The sequence below is a fragment of the Pelobates fuscus genome, chromosome 3 (assembly GCF_036172605.1).
Source record: "Pelobates fuscus isolate aPelFus1 chromosome 3, aPelFus1.pri, whole genome shotgun sequence".
In the NCBI taxonomy this organism is placed as follows: Eukaryota; Metazoa; Chordata; class Amphibia; order Anura; family Pelobatidae; genus Pelobates; species Pelobates fuscus.
The window spans coordinates 237505777-237521149 of NC_086319.1; the positions used below are offsets into that span (position 1 = coordinate 237505777).

A 15373-nucleotide genomic window follows, 5' to 3' on the forward strand; every position below is an offset into this window, starting at 1 on the left:
GACATGGCTAATTAGATACAAAATAATGATGTCATTAAAATTAATTGACAATGGTAATATAAATTGTACTGCCAATAAAGTACAAATTCAACAGGTATGCTGTATCCTACCATACATATTTTGTAGTATACCCTACTGCAACTTTCTTAGTGTATTATGAGTATAAGCATTCGTTGTAAGTCATTATTCCACTCCTTCCTTTTCTTCTCCAATCCTACATGTATGTATATATTTATTAATTAATTGCATGTTTAAACAGCATACTTTTCTTAAAAATGCCAGTTCATACAGATTTATAGATAATGTATATAGTTATACACACACACACACACATATAGTTGAATAGCTAGCTAGATAGATAGGTAGATACAGAGAGAGAAAGAGCAGATACAAAGTATTTTTATAAACCTTTGTAGTGACAAAGTGTTCAAGGTCAAACAATAAAAATATGAAATGGTTGAATAAATAAACATATTCTAAGATGATTATGTGCAGGTGGGTGGATTCATAATTGCGTATAAATTAGATTATAGTGTGATAATTCAATCAGCCTTTTCGTGACTACCGAATAAATAAACACTCACTAAATGTACAATCTACCCATTAAACCACAAGAGGCCATGTTCTGGAAAAGGTAAATCAATCTTATACTAGAAACTATATAAAAATCCAAAAAGCTAAATTGTATATGTAAATGTATTGAGTTTATAAGTTGGTCAATACTTAAAGGCAATACTTGGACTCTTACAATCACAAGGGACTTATCCAACCCCATTCCTGCAAGGGTCAATTTACAATTACCACTTATACCTGTTCTAGCCTCCTTTTCCTCCATATATCCCATCAACCCTTGTGTCTCCTTAACATTGATACAGTTCTCAAGGCCTCAAAAATTCCCAACAGTTGCGATTTAGGGATTAACTAATTCAGTTTGAATGAGGATACTAAAACCAGGTTTCAATATAACAGGCAATTTCCCATGAATATGTCCATAACAATTCTGTAATTTTTTATTAAAGAAATGATATAACAAACGTTTTCACATTTTATTAAATTCACCAGCATGTTTTCTTGTTCTTTATTGGGGCTGAATATAACTCCAACTCTAGATGAATGACAGGGAAATTACCAGCTCTTCATCCTTTTGTTAAAACATTTTTTGTTATCATCCTAATGTACGATTGTATCTGCACTGACATGGAGGGTGCAAAGGGTCCACCATTCCAATTCAATCATTCTTTTATATTCTGTCATTGTTTTCATGTGTAAGGAAGCACCAAGCTGTATTTGCTAAAGAAGATGTGTACTAAAATTCTGGATTTACAGCAATCTCCATAGAAACTACTAAAATGCATTTGCTGTTATTGTGTATAATGCTCTACATTTATCATCAGATGTAAAGAGCAAGTGTGCTTTTGTATACACAGTAAAATCTAAAAAAATATATAACCTTTTGCATAAGTGGTTATTTCTACTGACATTAAGCAACTAATGCAAGAATCAAATCACACTGATTAAATTCTATTAAAATATCACTGCAAATGTATGCCCATATGACCTTGTTATATTTGACCATTCTGTAATATATTCACAATTCTGTAAAAGTGCGGAATGCCATAAATTCACACACTTTTTGTTTATTAAAGAAACACTATTATGCAACATATTGCATAAATTTCCTTGTTCTCCTGATTTTAAACATATAGCATGCATGAAAAAAAAAAACTACTATGCAATAGCTATGCTGAAATAAACCTAAAAAAGCAACAAAGTAGCACGCTGAAATCTTTGAGAGGGGACAGAAAGCTTCAGAAAATTACATTTTTTAATCTATTAATTTACTTATAATGTTACTTGTTATGGATTAGACAATATATATCAGCTTACAAAAAATACAGCAGATGTATTTGTTGCTTGGATAGGACATTTGTCCCTTTCAATAAAATAGCTTTATTATTATTGCTAATTCTGCATATATTCTGAATTCCTGCACTGCAGACTGAATATACTAAGCTGGTAACAGCTACTTGAGCCTGACCATTTGTTTGGTCCTGATCGGTTAATGTCAAATTGTACAAAATGTAAGAGTGACTATCTTTTCCTATCGTGAACTGTCTTTGGTATTAAGCCCATACTAGCAGCAACATATCCCATTGGGTTATTTGAAAGTTCAGAGAAGAGAGCTCTATTTTCACAGCAGTACGTGTGAATTAGGAGTTCCAGGGACAAGAGGTTGATTTGGGTTTTATTGTCTTGTCTGCAACAAGTCACAGAGAAGTATTATTTGCTAAATGAGGTGGAAGTACGGCGTGAAGCATGATACCATACCATTTTATCTCTCACTCATTTATCCAAGAGTATCATTTTTTCAAAGGTGGTTAAACACCCATCCTCGATAAGCACTCCATCTGGGGACTGCATATTGCTTTCTAAGAGCTAATCCTTTGATTGGTAATGATCTCGAATAGGTTGGAAATAAAGCAGATGCTCTTGTGTTGTCAGTGGGTTATATTTCACTGTGGTGCTAATAGTCAGTAGAATCCAGGCCACCACAGCTGACTGTTGTCAACAAAATCCAATTCAGTCTTACACACTGTGTGTTTGCTGAAGCAGTCACTGCATGCTATGGCTAGATTTGCATTAAATCTGCTTTTGTACTTTATAGCTGCATGCATATCTACTGACTGATTCATAGTTAATTCAAACAGAAATCACTCTGTTTTTAAAAAAAAATGTTTCGAGCACTTTGAATTTTTCTTTTTTTATTATTTTATTCATCCCTTTCTGTAAATGGCATGCAAATTCAATTCATTGTTAATAAGCAGGCTGTCAGATTTAGTTCTCAGATACAGCTAGAAAATCAGAATTTCCCCCCGCGAGACTCTACAACACACATATTTATTTTTATTATTGTGCAAATTATTTTAGCAGGCTAGTTGAATTTCCTTTTTTTCCTATTCCTTTTTTTTTGTTTTTTGTTTCTTATTTGTTGGGAGATGTTTGAATAACAATAAAAAAGACCATCTTACTTAGATACTAAAAGTGATTTTGCTATAACAATATAAAAACAATAAAAATAGGATGTAAATGTTAAAATACCAGCATCACTTAGCATCCCTGTTGCATGTCTCTGAATAGCTATTTCATATGCATATTACATAGGATGCTGATATTAAAATACAGGGTTAGAAGCAATAATCACAGTAATATAAACACATTATGTGTGGCCTTCTAAAATACAGTTCTACATAACTGTAAGAGTATAAAGTACTGTGCATCTACATTAGAATACTTAATACAGTGCTTCTTTTGTATAATTGTAAGTCATATCAGAACAGCTACTGCTCTGTGTATAGTAATTGAGGAGTAAACTACCTTAAAGGAACACTAAAGCATTAGAAATACAAATGTACATTCCTAACACGTTAGTGTCCCTAGTGTCATGTCATTGAAGTGGTGTGGGTGCAATGTCCCAGTCCCCCTTAGTCATGTCATGTAAAACATTGCAGTTTACAGAGAAACTGCAATAATTATTTTCACTACTAAGACTAGAGGCGCTTTCTGAAGTTTCACAAAGTTTGACTACATGAAACCATGTTGCACGTCCTCACACTCTGCATGAGGGCATCTAGCTTCAGAGAAAATCCTACAGGAAATAATTGAGGCAATGCTCTTCTATGGGGAAGGACTCTGCTCTATGCACATTAGGTCCCCTCAATCGTTGCAGGAGGTGGACCATGACCCAGCAACAAGGGACATCTTTGCTGGAATTGGATAAGTGAATAAAGGTTAATATAAACACTATACAACTCTAGCTGCGGTGGTGCTGCGGGGGCTGAGGAACAGGCTGAGGCTATTATTGAGTTATTGTTAGGAATTCATCTTTTGTATTCCGAACTCTAAAGTGTTCCTTTAACTTGAAAATAGAAGCAGTTAGTGGCAAGTCGTCACTCTTCACTTTGGCTGACAACTGGATGATCTCAGTCAATGCCAATTTAATTCCCATAGGAAAGCATTGGGAGGCTATTGCACATGTGTGACAAAACGCTGCACTTCATCGCACCAATCAGCATCTCCTCATAGAGATGCGTTGCCCCATTCTCTCTTTCTCCCCTTCCCCGGCCCTTCTGTTAGTCTCTTTCCCAGGCTGCAGTATTCTGTATGTCTCTTTCCCCACAGCCCCTCTGTGTGTCTCATTCTCCCCTTCCCCAACCTTCTGTGAGTCTCTTTCCCCACAACTCCTTTGTGTGTCTCATTCTCCCCTTCTCCAGCCCTTCTGTTTGTCTCCTTTTCCCCTTTCCCAGCCCCTCTGTCTCTTTCTCCCCAGACCCCTCCGTGTCTTTTTTTCTCCCCAGCTTATCTGTGTGTCTTTTTAATCCCCTGCCCCTCCATGTTTCTCATTTCACCTCCTCCTGCCTTACATGTGTATCATTACCCCCGCCACCCCTTCATGCTTCTAAATCCATTCCCCCAGACATTCATGTGTCTCAATCTATCCCCCCAGACCTCCATTATTAGCCCCTCCATATGTCTTATTAGACCCCCAGCCCTCCATGTGTTTCACTAGCCCCCCAATGACAGACCTATAGCCCCCACAGACAGACCTATAGCCCCCCCCAGCCCTCCATGTGTCTCATTCCACCCCTCCAGCCTTAGAGGTGTCTCATTAGCCCCCATCCCTCCATGTTTCTCAATCCATCCCCCCAGCTCTCTATGTGTCTTATTCCATTCCCCCAGCCCTCCATATGTCTCATTACCCCTTCAGGCCTCCATGTGCCTTATTATCTCCCTCAGTCCATCCATAGGTCCCTATAGCCCCTCACAGTCTTTCATGCATTCCTATACCCCCTCCAAACTCTTTATGTATCCCTATACCCCCTTCACAGCCCTTCATGTGTCCCTATGCCCCCTCCCAACCCGTCATGTGTCCCTATAGCCCCTCCAAACCGCATGTGTCCCATTAGTTCTCCTCCCACCCCCATGTGTCCCATTAGTTCCCCCCAGCCCCCAGGTGTCCCATTAGTTCTCCCCCAACCTCCATGTGTCCCATTAGTTCCCCCCCATTTGTCTCATTAGTCCACCGCAGGTATCCCATTAGTTCCCCCCCAACCTCCATGTGTCCCATTAGTCCCCCCATTTGTCTCATTAGTCCCCCGCAGGTGTCCCATTAATTCCCCTCCAGCCCCCATGTGTCCTATAAGTCCCTCCCAGCTCTCCCTTGCTGTAGTGTGGCCGAGCAGGCAGACCGTGGGTGGAGGAGATCCTGGTCACTGTTCCCGGTCTGACAGAAAGCAGTTCTGTGCTCTCTGTGAGCACTTCCTGTCAAACCGGGTAGAGGAACAGAAGCTCCTCTACCTGCAGTTTGCCTGCTCAGCCACGCTACATTTTGAATTTGACAGGAGGGGAGCGCGTCCCCTCCTGCCGGTGTCTCTGTAATTGTGCCATGCGGCCCACGGGCCGGTGTGCACTAGGTGGCCGCGCACCGGCCCAATAGTGTGCCAACCCACTGGGAAATTTCCCGGTATCCCGGTGGGCCAGTCCGGCCCTGGATCCAGAACATAAAACATGACTCTAATAGTAGTGCTGTGTCTGCAGCCAAAAGAAAGGGTGAGATATAACAAAGAAATGTATCATTACATGTATGTGGTTCACTAAATGGATTCTAAGTAACTAAGGGAAGGAAATTTCTCCAAGACCTGGTTTTGTTGTGAACAGCATTACATTATTATACATTTTGAATGCTGCTAAATCACACAAACAGAGGCCTTAAAATTCAGCTCCAACAAAACTCCACAATCATAAATGTATAGGATATTATCTTGAGATAAACAGTTAAACAATGAACAGGTTCATATAATCATACCAACATTTTACTCTTTAGCATTTCAAGTTAAAAAATCTACCTAGGAATTTAAAAAATATATTTATTTAAATGGTGAAGTATTGGGATTTTTTTTCACTGCCCCTTCCTTTTCTCTCTCAATTACTTCTTCTCACTTGATCTGACTTAATGTCATGAAAACGCTCCTATCAGTGTACTGCATTTAAAAAAAAAAATAAAGAAGTATATATATATATATATATATATATATATATATATATATATAAAGTTAAACTGTACCTTGCACTCAGGCTCCAAAATGTTTAAACCTGGGGGCAGCACCAGGGCTTAAACATCCAAATAGAAAAGTAGTTGGTTGCACACTCGGATTTCCATTAAAATATAACTTTTATTCCAATTACTAAATTTTAGTAATTGGAATAAAAGTTATATTTTAATGGAAATCCAAGAGTGCAACCAACTACTTTTCTATTTATATATATATATATATATATATATATATATATATATATATACACACACATATATATTTTACAGCACACTGGTTTACCCATTTTCAGGCTATTTTGGTTTGTTAAAATATTTTTTTCAGAATGATTGCATGGTTGAAATATATCCAAACCGAAATGCTACATGGATGAATTTCTGACCACCAAACTAAAGTTTTTTGTTTTGTTTTTCAGACAAATCGTACAGCCAATTAGAATTATTTTGCTATGCACAGGTCTACAAGTCAGTATGTATGCTTTACTCTAAAAAGGTTGTCATATAGTGGAAAACACTATCCAGATATATAAATGGGCAAATACAGTTCTCTGATGATAGGGACCTGATGGTGACAGGACAGTACAAACCTGAAGCAGTCATCAAGCGTCAATAGATTCTGCCTAAAGAAGTTGCGAATAAACAGCTATAATAGTTAACATGGGCATTACTAATAAATTAGATATTATTTCAATGTAGGTTTTTACCATATCTTGGATTAACAGCAGTAACAGAGTCAAATGCGAGGTTAGACTTGATGAACTTGAGTTGTTTTTTCAATTTAAATTACTAGGTTACTATCCCCGGTGCTGAAACGTGTGTTCTCTAATTGCACTCTATTCATTCTCTTTCACAGACAATTATGCTGAAGGTTTTTGTTCTGAATCTCCACGTGTTTGTATTTTTAACCATACCCAATGGTTTCCAATTATAATACTAAAATATAATGTAATGAATGAATATTGATAAGTATAATTGTATGTGATAGGGTATAATCTTAATGCATCTATTTGAATGTGATCATAAATATCTAAAATATATTACTTTCATATCTCTGTAATGGATTTCTCTTCTTTATATGAACTGTACAGCCTGGGAAGCCTGTATACATTTAATTAATTACATATAGATTTTTTTTTTTTTTTTTTTTTTTTTAGTAACTAAGAAAAATTTGCAACAATCTTTTAACACTCTTGTCTGTGATTTCAGAAATTCACCCCTGGATAAAACATGTCCTGCATTAATTAACAACTTTCCAATGTGTTAGTGAGCCCATATGGCATTTAATTACCAGCTGACAAATCTGTGAGTCTTTCTGCTTAGCATAGCAGAATATGTTGTCCACAGTTCAGTAAGATAGCAATAGTGTCTCTGAATATTTTATTTTCTTAAGGAAAATGTGACCGAATCATTTAAGACTGCCAAATAATGAGGCAAACTTTTTTTTTTTGTTCTCTGGATTACTTAAAACAAAAAAAAAATTGTTTATCAGTTACAAAACATAAATTCTGTAGCTGCTGTAGAACATCTCAACAAAAAGAGGAACTATTGCAGGCAGGGATACGGCATAATTGTGTTTTAGTTTGCCCTGCCTTCAAAGGAAATGCTTTCATGTTTAAAGGGAATACAAAGTTGAATTCTTTAGTGCCCTATGGTCCCGCCCTATGGTCCCACCCTTCCTCGTGTCCACACCTCCCCATTCCCCGTGGAACATTTACTCACCCAATTCTTTAGGCTTTACTCAACTGAGTTATTTAGGCTTCCTCGTGGAAAAGCACTGACTCAGTGCTTTCCTGTGGGGATTTCACTGAAGCTGGATTGAGGTTCTGGTAAACGTCCAGAAGCATATAAATATAATCATTTCAGTTTCTCTGTAATTGCAATGTTTTACTTTGAAGGACTAAAGTGGACAGGGACACTGCACCCAGACCACTTCAATGAGATAAAGTGATCTGCATAACTGTAGTGTCCCTTTAACTACTTACATCTAATGTTATTTGTTTAAACAGAGCTCAAAGCTAAAAGTGATAAAGTTGCCTTAAATTACACAGGTACATTGCTCTCCAGAGCAGTACTTATCCGGACACTCAAAGTAACATTACTAGCACAACTTGGGTAACAGATATGTTGTCTATAATATCCTAGGTTTAATATCAAACTGCTATTTGCAAAAGAAATTAATAGACATAAACTGTGTCACTTTTTTTCACCCAGGGACAACCCTTCATACTGATAAACTTGGCTGCTTGTTAATTGCTTTTGTATTATCAACGTCACATTTCTTAACCCTGGACAGTGGTGATTGTCTGAAAGTGCTGGTGATAGATGTCTTGGATTAGTTTTCTTAAAATATCCTATAAGTTGACATTGCTCTTATAGCTCATTGCATTCATTTTTCACTATAAATCAGTTATTTTGAATAGGCTGATTAAGTTCCATTGACTTTGCCTGAAAAGTACTTGTTTTGGTTACTTATGTCTAAAATTCTGAAGGGCAACTTGTAGAGTTTCTATCCTGGTATAATGTAACACATCCCTATTGTACTCTCAAATCAGGAATGTGGTGGTCATCTCATCCAGTTACTGCTGGCCTGTAATCTCATCTGACTTGTTCCTAATAATCCAAAAGAACATTGATTTTAATTACAAGCATGTAACAATGTGAGAAGTCTATATCATTTTGATATAAAGTATAACCAAGCATTTCTCCTTCCACAAACATTTGTAGGTCAAGAGAATTAATATTTGCCATAGCTGACTCCATGGATGCATCAGTTTTCAGCAGATATTTGTCTTAAAAGCAAAAACAATCTATTGTTAGCAAAAAAGTGAGTCATTCGAAAGTGAACTCTAACATCACACTAGACATAGTTTCAGCTTCACACAATATGTTACACATTGCTTCAACTACAAAGTATTGTTGTGTAAAGGCTATTAACACTTAAAGAAAGCAACAATAAAAACTCTGTTTAGAAAGCCTTACGCCTTCTAGGTGAAAAATAACACCTGGTGAGTCTTTTGAGCATGTATATAGTTTAATTAAGAATGTATTCTTGTAAAGTATACATCTATAAACAGAGTGTATAAACAAATAGCGCTCCAGGGACATTTATTTGCTCCACAATACTCACACATTAGTTTATGTGGCTAATGTTTATATCATAATGATATAGTGATGCTGAATTATGACATGGTGATGTAGTGATTCTGACGTAAGTACCAAGGCCTGGGGGGGCAAATCCAGTCAAGTGGCCCATTGACACACCAAATCAGCTCACCATCCATGCCACACACTAACAAACACACACTCACTGACAGGCACACACACACACACCCTGACAGACACACACACACACACACACACATACAGGCATACTGGCAGACACACACAGACAAACTGGCACACACACAGAGACATACTTGCACACACGTAGACAGACATAGTGACACACACACAGACAGCTATACAGGCACACACACACACAGACATACTGACAAACACACACACACACATACTGGCACACGCACAGACATACTGACACACACAGACATACTGATATACACACACACAAACATACTGACATACACAGATATTCTGACACACAGACATACTGACACACACACACAGAGATATAATGACACACACAGACATACTGACACACGCAGACATACTGACACACACACACACACTCTCTTAGGCTACTTCTGTAGATGTGTCCCATATTTACTTAGGAGTTATTTACAAGTATAGAGGTATGAGTTCCTAATTTGACAGTCTGTATCATTATAATATATGTGATATAGCAAGGGGTTATACATAATAGATCGAGAAATATAATAACACTTTCTGCATTTGAAAAGTCCAAGGTAATTTTCTCTTAGTTTTAGAACTCAGATAAAATGAATATGAATTATGAAGTCCTCTCCAAAAGACCTTTGCAGTGAAGTAATAACCTATTAATTCTTGATTGCCTATCATGTTGACAGTCCATCTCCCCCTCCACAGATCACATGCTCATCTTGGTGAAATGTTTATGTTATTTAACCTTATGAGTTTGAATATTCTCCATGTTTTTAGTTAGTTTTTAATTTGCTTTGTATAGATCTATAAATACATTTAAAATGAATATGAAAATGAATACATACCAGAACCAGGATTCTAAGGAAGTACATATCACGCCTGCCAAATGATATTACAAACTGTCAAACACCTTGTTAAGAGTATTCTGATCTTGGATGGTCATTCCTTATAACAAGAGCTATTACGAGATTGCTGCTAACAATGTGAAAACAGAGGTGTGGTTTGGGCACAAATGCTCTTTAACAAGGAATCAGTTAGCATGTATTCCTGCGTATTCATAAAACAAGAAGCTAATCATTTGACCAGATGTTCGCTCTTCAGCAGATTCTTCCTGATTAAAATCAATATTTTACATTAAAATGCCATTTCTGGTCTACCGTCCCCAAAATTCGCCGATTGTGGTTCTTGGCGTTTGACATCTCTGCTTCACTAAGCATTTCTCAGAGAAACCCTGCTCTAATTAACTTGTTTCTGATTTCCCACTGGAGAAAACGTGAATCATGAAAAAAAAAAAAAAAAGAAAAATCTCTAGATATAATGTACTGAGTCTTATAAAAGTTTTCATGACTGATTTCTAAATACAAAAACCCAACTGGCCATTCTGTATAATCTACGTGTTTACCATGCCACTTATTATGAACGTAAAACCAAGACAACAAAACACTAAGATTCCTAAATCACGTTTATTTTAAATACAGTCTAACGGTCTGTTATCTCACACAGCAGAGACTTTACACTAAAGCTGGCAATTCATACTAGTAAATAACCCTGAGAACTGATATCTCTCTATTTTCTGCATTCGTCAACCCAGTAAATTAACTATAATTTGAAGCTTAGTGAATTGCCCAGTATGAATTCACTTTGCATTCCCAGCAATTCGCACCTCACAGTGGGTTATTCACAAACAGAGTAGTTATTTACTAAAGGGAGAATTCAAAGTTAATTTCAAATTAAAGGTCAAAGTAGCCAAACTGAAAGCATAGCTGACAGAGAATTTTTCTAGTATGGCTATTTCGACCTTAAATTTGAATTTCACTTTAAATTCACTTTGAATTCTCACTTAGGTGAATAACCCAGACAGAATTTAAATTGAATTTCGAAGGTGTAATTGCCAACCTAGAAACATTCTCTAAGTCAGCTATGCTTCCAGTTCAGCACTTTGGCCTGCACTCTGCGTACTTCAACAAAAAACAAGTGTCTACGTATAAGATTAGAGATACAGAGTTATTTGCCAAGAATAATTGCTTAGAATTCACAGTTAACCTCAAACTTAATGGCAAATGAAGTGAGTCAGTCATATTTCCATTTCGGTTACTTTGGGGTTACGTTTAAAATTCACTTTGAATTCTCAGTTTAGTTAATAACCCCGTATGTGTCACATGACACTTTTAAAGCTATTATGAGTTTAGAATACTGTAATTATGTTACTTTTATTTTCGTCATAATGCACTTGTATTGCTGGTGAAAAATGTCAGAAACAACAATCTCGCTACATCAGAGTTTCCCAAAACCTCTCACTAATGAGAACCATTATTTAAACACTTTTTATTGTATCCTTAAAGGGTTACTCTAACCCTTTTTCTCATATCCTATATTTAGGTTTATAATGCCCTAGGCATAAAAGTAACAGTAAAGAGTTAAACCTACCTGAAATTCCGGGCCGAACAAAGTAAGCTGCGCATACAGATTCCTACTACCATGACTACTTCTAAAAGCTGAAGTGGTCATGGCTGTTGAAGTAACCCTTCAACGTCAATTGCATGTTTATAAAAATGTATTGCACGCTTAGGAAAGGGCTTCTGAAGAAATCAGTACCCCATAATGAACATATACCCCAGATATGAAGAATAAAATAAACGCCAATTATTCAACCTAAAAATATATATCTTTTTAAGTAACAACATAAAGGGAAAGTTCTTCACTTTAGAGAAATTTTATAGGATGTTAGATTTCTGATTGCAATTTTGATTCACCGACATGACATGAAATCCATCTTGGGTCCAGTTTGTACGCTTCGAAAATGCTATTTACATTTGAGCTTTCAAAATGTTCAATTCACCACTGATGTTGTAATAAGTCGATTAAAATTTCATAATTAAAGAGACAGATTTGTGTCCCTTGACAGCAAACAGGTGGCTACTGTCATTTTACTATGAAGTCTTAAATGTACTTAGATGTAAGTAGCATTGTAAATACAAAAGACTATAATTTATTTATACGATTTAGGATACAAGCCCACAGGCAGTTCAAAACCCAGGATATGATTTTCTCTGTGAAGTACATGACAGAGATTGAGTGGGAGAGGAAGCAAATGCTCAATTAAAGCTCCAATCTGTGGTGTTTATGGAGCTGTGGGAAGAGCTGAGGAAATGCTGTGTATAGGGGTGGCAGCAGGCTTTCAGCCAGCATATATCACATTTAAAAGTCTCTAAGTGTCCTTTCCACATGCTCACAATATTATTTAAAGCAATAAACATGTTCTGTCGCAGAAGTTAGAGTTTATGGAAGCAGGAGGTATTTTTCAGAAAGTACACTGAACAAAATTATAAACGCAACACTTGTTTTTGCCCCCATTTTTCATGAGCTGAATTCAAAGATCTATGACTTTTTCTATGTACACAAAAGGCCTATTTCTCTCACATACTGTTCACAAATCTGTCTAAATCTGTGTTAGTAAGCACTTCTCCTTTGCCGAGATAATCCACCCACCTCACAGGTGTGGCATATCAAGATGCTGATTAGACAGCATGATTATTGCACAGGTGTGCCTAAGGCTGGCCACAATAAATGGTCACTCTAAAATGTGCAGTTTTACTGTATTGGGGGGTCCAGCTCCTTCGCATAGAGTTGATCAGGTTGTTGATTGTGGCCTGTGGAATGTTGGTCCACTCCTCTTCAATGGCTGTGCGAAGTTGCTGGATATTGGCTGGACCTGGAATACGCTGTCGTATACGCTGATCCAGAGCAAATCAGTTGTAGTCCTAATATCCTGAAGTACCTTTTGTACATCCCTGGCTTATGCTTACTTGTAGTCTAGTACTAGGTCCATTCATCTGAACTGGGATGTTATGACGGGGCAGATCTAGCTGTTTTTTTTAGAGAGCTTAGTAAAATGTTATATAGTATTTAGAAGTAATGTTAAAAAAAAGTTAATCATTATTTACTTAGTTTTTCCATGAAAACCATGATTGATATTTAATTAAAAGGCTACTGCAAGTAGCTTACTCAAGGCACTGCAAACTTCTTTCTTATGGCTGAATATTACTAGTGAGCTCACATTGTCTTCAAGAATCTTAGAATAGATTTCTGTCACATGCAAGATTAGGAAAATAAACTAATGCCCAGAATAAGTGCTATTGTTCTAGTCTACGGCATGGTTCTACAAATTCTGTCCCTCCAAATGTTGCTGAACTATAATTCTATGAAATAGATAGGTAGAAAATCACTGGAGTTGAAGTTCAGCAACATCTGGAGAGACAGAGTTTGGAGAAGCCTGGTCTAGGGAGATGCACAAAAATACAAACAGTATATATGTATATGATACCTCCAAATTAGTAACAATAGTATCTAAATATACTTATACTTATCTCATGTAGTTAAAACAGCCTCTCAAGGTCGTGGCCCAGTTCCCGACCTTTTACAACATATACATAGATACAAAAGGGAATAAGATACGGCTGTACAAAATCTAGAATAGGAACAGAAAAAGAAACATAGTGTGATACAGAAAAGTGAGAGATAATGCGCTCATACAATATTGCACTCACGAGATCAAAGTGAATAAATCGCCAGAACAGATGCCTGCCCGGATTGACTTGGGCGGCTATACGTCTCCACTCTCCACTGGAACCCCAAGCGGACCAAAATTGGAATGAGACTTCAATAGAGTTAGGTATAATAAATATGCAAATTTATTGTAATAAAGAGGCTATAAACTTGTAGCCGGATTAAATAAAATAAAAGCAAAAAAGAGAACCTCTTTTTTGCTTTTATTTTATTTAATCCGGCTACAAGTTTATAGCCTCTTTATTACAATAAATTTGCATATTTATTATACCTACCTCTATTGAAGTCTCATTCCAATTTTGGTCCGCTTGGAGTTCCAGTGGAGAGTGGAGACGTATAGCCGCCCAAGTCAATCCGGGCAGGCATCTGTTCTGGCGATTTATTCACTTTGATCTCGTGAGTGCAATATTGTATGAGCGCATTATCTCTCACTTTGCTGTATCACACTATGTTTCTTTTTCTGTTCCTATTCTAGATTTTTTTACAGCCGTATCTTATTCCCTTTTGTATCTATGTATATGGTCTAGGGAGATGAATGCATGAATCGGTTCGAAATATGAAGGGATGCATACGAAGTAGGACCAGCACTTAGATTATAGGTATTATGAACCGTATTTAAGTACTTTGAAACAGAATTTCAAATTTAAGACCAGAGTAGCCAATCTGAAAGCATAATTTTTCCAGATTGGACATTTTGACCTTAAATTTAAAATTCATGTGGAAATTACTTTGAATTCTCACTTTAGTGAATAACCCTGTATTAACTAGAGACATTCAACACGGTTTCAAGAAAAAGTTAAGACCAAGTCAGGAACAATTAGTCACTTTTTACTAACAGAATTCTTCATTATGTTTCTGTTTTTTTCTAAACTTCAGCAAATGGATACCCTCCGTTTTTGAAGTTAAATATTGAAGAGATTTATTGCAGTGCACACTTTTACTAATGTTAAAACAGAACTAATTTACCCTGCCCTTTTAGAATAATTGTTTTTCTTTGTGTGTTTGTACTATTAGAAGACATAGTCCATAAAGAAATCTATAAAACTAGAAAATCTAAATGTGAAAAATGAAAGCTCACTGGGAGTTTTAAGCCATTCATGATTTACATTTGGAGATAAGCAGATCTTTAAAAGTCTTAGTTGCTAATTAATGAGGCTGAGAAATATCTTTTAGAAGTAGACAGTCATGGCCGTAAGTACCCGTAGGAATCAAAATTCTTGTGTAGCTAAACTGAAAATGATTCAAATGTTCACTAGAACTCATGTACTATTTTTTACATCTACAATATAAAAATTGCTTTTACCTCCATACGGTTGTGTGTACGGTTGTTACCCATCAACTGCCTCTGTCTCATTCTTTTAAAGGGACTCTATAGGCACCGAGGCCACTTCAGCTCATTGC

At 36.7% G+C, this 15373-nt stretch overlaps 1 protein-coding gene across 29 annotated transcripts in view; it reads right to left on the reverse strand.

Moving 5' to 3' along the window:
* Positions 1-15373, reverse strand: part of CELF2 (CUGBP Elav-like family member 2) — a 395195-nt gene that overhangs the window by 100387 nt on the left and 279435 nt on the right. The gene's annotated exons all lie outside the window — the stretch shown is intronic.